At 45.7% G+C, this 5,000-nt stretch overlaps 1 protein-coding gene across 1 annotated transcript in view; it reads right to left on the reverse strand.

The window, feature by feature from the left end:
* tshz3b (teashirt zinc finger homeobox 3b) overlaps nucleotides 1-5,000 on the reverse strand; it is a 41,690-nt gene that overhangs the window by 36,309 nt on the left and 381 nt on the right. The window contains exons 1-2 of the mRNA XM_023429708.2: nucleotides 4,904-5,000; nucleotides 3,927-4,432 (exon numbers count right to left, since the gene is read on the reverse strand). The exon at nucleotides 4,904-5,000 is cut by the window's right edge and continues 381 nt beyond it. The gene's annotated coding sequence lies outside the window, so the exon portion shown is untranslated. The remainder of the gene's footprint in view (nucleotides 1-3,926; nucleotides 4,433-4,903) is intronic.

Genomic DNA, 5,000 nt, shown 5'->3' on the forward strand with positions numbered 1-5,000 from the left:
GGGGGCAAATGAGGACGGTGTAAGATCAAGTTGATTACATCCAGCTACGCTGCAGACCTAATTGGCGAGCGTGACAGTGTGCGGAGCTTGTCATCTCCAATCATTAGGCCTGTCAGAGATCCATCAGATGCTCGGCTAATTAGGAGAACGCTAATGAAGCTGGCAAAACAACTCCTCTTTTTAGACGGCTGAGTGCGCTGCGTCGTCGGAGTGGGAAGTGTGTGTGCGTGGGGCTGGTGGTGGGGTGAGGGCAGTGCAGAGGTTTGTTGGAAAAAGAAAGAAGGGAGAAAGTGTGGGATCATCGTAACCGATAGAGACGGATGACGACTCAAAGGAACCGGTTCTTCCTCTACAACAGAGCCCTGTGGACGAGTCTGGATGGGATGACTGTTGATGCCATGTTCAAGTGGATCTGCATATGGTCTGTTCTGACAATTAAGAACACATGAAATGCTCCAAAGGAACTTTTCAATAAGCTCTCTGACCTTTAACCAGATTTACTAGTTTCTGTCATTTTAACAAATTTGATGGTTGAACGAATCACTGCCTTTCACCGCAAACGCTTCAGCAACGCTTCGTTTTCTGGAGGCCGAATCAGTGACATGAAAGGGAGGAAAAAGTGAAAGAAGGGAAGAGCTTTTTCTGTTGGGGGAAAAAAAACAAAAAACAAAACAACACAGGCACCCCCGTTCTTCCTCCCCCTTCTCCTCCCCCCAGTTCCTAATCAAGGCCTATCATTTGCCATCCTCCCCATAACTCTTGCCATCGCTATGGCGCAATCAATTTGTCATCACTTTTTGTGTGTGCCATGCAGTTCTCCTCAACCTTATAACTTGCAGCTGTGAGCCAGGGAAGGAGTGAGGGAGGCAAGGAGTAAGGGATGGTGGTGGTGGTGGTGGTGGGAGGAGGAGGAGGAATGAAGAGTTAAAAAAAAAGAAGAAAAAAAAAAAATAGGAAGTTGCCAATAGTGTAGAATGAAACTTTGCCTGCCTGGTGTTTGTTCTCTTCCGCTCATCAAAGAAATAAATGCCTCATTTTCTCTCCAGCTCTCACTGCCGGCGCACTCACTCGCTCACTCACTCGCTCGCTCGTTCCAGCTGAATAAAAAGGCTCTCAGTCATCCCACTACGCGTGTATCCATCCATCCATCCATCCATCCATCCATCCATCCATCCATCCATCTATCCCGTCCATTCACCCGTGGACCCAGTGCGTCCATTAGCTAAAACATTTGATCAAGTAAGGCCCTGGTTTGAGAATACATAAGACTCTCTCTCTCTCTCTCTCTGCCAGCCTCTGATTGACCATTAAGGCCATTGATGAATGTGGCTGTGAGAGGCCAGACAATTAAATCAAATATGAAACAAAGTCTCTCTGACGGGCCCTTCTGATGGAGCAAACCAGTCTTCCGCCTCACGATTAGGCTAATAGTTACATTTTTCATACCACTCTGTGTGTGTGTGTGTGTGTGTGTGTGCATGCGCCAAAAGTATAGCACTCTTGTTTATATGTACTATAAAGTCATTGCAGCATGTCTTGTGTGCATGCGCCACTGCGTCAATGTAATTATATGTGTTAGATTGTAGTGTGTTTGTGTGTGTGTGTGTGTGTGTGTGTGTGTGTGTGTGTGTGTGTGTGCTAGACTGTAGGAAATATTGTGGAGACTGTACTTGCTCAAGAGTTAAACAAAGTTGCAAACATGGGTGTGCTTGGCTTAAAATAAAATGTTAAAGGTCATGAATAAATCATCACTAACGCACTGTAATAAGTTTGAATGGTAATTAGTGTTTCAAAGCCACAGGACCACATGCTACAGAAAAAAAGCTATAAAAAATGGAGGATCGTTTAATTTCTTTAATTAATTCAAAATCTAAAATTTTGAGAAGCCTCCCTTCACTTCGGATGAAATAAAAGCTGAGTTCGGTTCTTTATTCACATCAAATCTGAAGCGAAAAGAGAAAAAGAAAAGTAGCACATTTAAGCAAATAAAAGGAGGGAAAAAACACAAAGATGCAATTAAATGATGGCTAGAAGTTTGCAAGGCCAGACATGACTTCAGCAGGCCCTGCTTTGCCACCAGAGTGAACGAGGGAGAGAGAGAGAGAGAGAGAAAGAGAGAGAGGGGGAAGGCTAGAGGGAGGGAGGGGTGATTTATTGACACTTATCGGGAATGAACAGATCAAAGGCTCAGCCAGATGACAGGTGATCAATCAGGCATCAAATCAAAGATGGCAATTGTCCATTAAAGCACTCTTCCAGCACACACACACACACACACACACACACACACACACACACACACACACACACACTGCCTCACCAGGCTGTGAGAGAATCTTTAAGACGAGAAGAAAAGTGTTTTCCCAGAAAGTGAAGGGGAAAGAGAAAACAGACCGAAGCCTGATGAAAAACAAGGGTGGTAAATCTCTGAGGAAATTTTCAGAGAGGTTTCTATGTCAACATCTCAAAGAAACAGAAAGTACTGACAGAAGAAGCTATTAGTATAGTTTTTAAGTGAATATCGGGGATAAAATATATGAAAAAAATTAAATAAGTTAATTAAAACCCAATAATGTGGATCAAAACATATTACAAATTGCTGTAGTCATAGTATCACTGAGAGGCCAACACACACACACACACACACACACACACACACACACACAACATTAGAAGCATTAGAGTAGAAAAAATAAAGAAGCGTAGTGACCATATGAGACTAATGTGGCAAAAGAATAAACTTCCTCAGACTTCCCCCAAAAGAAATCGGCGAGCATCGAAGGCCTCCGTGACAGTCAGCTGACTCTAGGCTTCCACCAAAACCTCTCCACTATAGATCCTTAATTCCACAGTCAATATCGACAATCAAAGGAGAAGAAGAAGAAGGAGGAGGAGGAGGAGGAGGAGGAGGAGGGAGAGAAGGAGGCAGCGTGAAGAGGTAGAGGAGGTAAAGAGAGATCTATCAAAGAGCAAGTTCTCTGAGGCGAGGGGAAAACGGAGAGAACGAGAACCGAAAAGGATTTTTCAAGTGGAGAACTCTCATTCTTTCCTATAGGAAGCACGCAGCAGTCTGTGGAGGGCTGGCCTGTGACCTGGTTTGAGAGGGAATAGGACGGATCCCTCTGACCACTGGGTCACACCTGCACACCACTAAATCTTCTCATCACTTGCCTGCACGTAAAAAATATTTAAAATCTACACACTGATCATGATTTGCTCTCTCAATCAATCTGAACATTCTTTTCTTTTTCTTTATTTTTATCATGAAACATTTTTTTTTAAATCCCATCAGTTTTCCAAAGCCTCAGGTGACGTCTTCACATGATTCAGTTTGCAGTGATGAACAGCAACGAAGAGGAGCAGGAAACAGTTGCACTGAAAGTGGCTGACAACTGCATGTGCTTTCATGTATTTGTTTGAAAAGTGCTTTAATTATCAAAATATCAATCAACTAATAAACTAATCGACTGATCATTTCATCTCTACTACAGACCAGAAAAACAATGACCTTTGAGATGTTTACCAAAAGACTTCAATAAAAAAATAAATAAATAAAAAAAATGTTGTTATGGGTCTTTGAAATTCTAAAAATCCTTGCTAAGGTGTTATAGAGGTTGGTATTTCACACCATCTGATTATAATAGTAATAATTATGTCAGAAATTATAGCATCTGGTACCAGAGGGCAAAAGTTGCGTTCAGTTGCGCTTTCCCTACTTCACAGTAACTATACAACAGAGGATGTTGCAGTTACATAAATGTTACTATGAGGGTGAGGGAAATATCAATGAAAAGTAACTGAATGGGGGAGGCGGGGAGGAAGGGGAGAGAGGGGGGGGGCACAAACAGAGCGCGGGGGGAGAGAGAGAGAAGGAGAGAGAGAGAGAGAGAGATGTAAATTGCATGCAAACCAAAGCCAGTGCGTACCTGCGGCGCGCCGAGGCGCTTGCTGCTTCCTCCGCGGCATGTCTGCTTCGGGGGCCCGGCAGGGAGTTCTCTGGCCCCGGTGATCCGAGACTGCCTGGGGAATCCGCGGAGCTTTGATACACAGTTTTGCCCCCTGGGTGCGCTCTCAGGGCTCCCACATAGATCGGGGAGGGTGCGTGTATAGGGAGGAGGAGAATGTGCAGTTTTGGAACACAAAAAAGAAATCAAGGGAGGGGGGGTAGCCAGTAGATGCGAGGATAATTTCAAAAAAAGGAGAGGGAGAGAGTCGGGAAGGGGGGAGAACCAGCGTGACTCCCCCGGTTGACTGCTCTCTCTGTCGGTCGCTCGGTCGCTCTCTCTCGCCCGCTCCGACTTGGATGGACGCGGTGAGGGGCAGGAACAGAAGGGGTGCTCCGCGGTAGGAAAACAGAAAAAGGGAGGTAAAAAAGCGCCTTGTGCCTCCGTGTGATCCTCTTTATTTGGCGTCGGAGGCTGCAACAGGCGAGCTTGAGGAGATAAAACCAAATGATCGCGTCAGTCAAAAGTCCGCAAACAAGGGGACAACACATCAAGAGCTGACACAACTGAAGCCCTGCGCCTCCTCTACGGTTCAACCTCTCCGCCGCTGATAGGCGTCACGTAGCTCCCTGTCTCTCTCTCCCTCCCTCTCTCTACCCCCACCACCACCACCAACCACCCCCCTCCACCCTTTGCCTCTCTTACCCCTCTCACTCTTTCTGTCATTCACCACCTTATTCTAGCCCCGTTTATTCCGAGCGAGCGGGGGTAATCAGGGAGCCTTTGGCTCTGCTTTGAAATGTGCTGTAATATGTATCAGTCGTACTGCAGATGGGAAGGAGAGCAGACATGCAGGCACATGGTAGTCTAACAAAAACACACACGTATATACAGTATCAGTCACAAGCACACGCGCACACAGGCTGACAGCGTGATCTTGAACGGAAATGCATACTTACTTTACGGGCTGATCCTCCGCAGCCCGATCCATGAGCTTCTCGCCTTTCCCTCCTCTCTCTCCCGGTAATCACGCACAATTCAAAGCCAAGAGGTGGA

Source organism: Seriola lalandi, unplaced genomic scaffold, assembly GCF_002814215.2.
Source record: "Seriola lalandi dorsalis isolate HSWRI2012SDOR001 ecotype SW California unplaced genomic scaffold, Sedor1 jcf7180002054898, whole genome shotgun sequence".
NCBI lineage: Eukaryota > Metazoa > Chordata > Actinopteri > Carangiformes > Carangidae > Seriola > Seriola lalandi.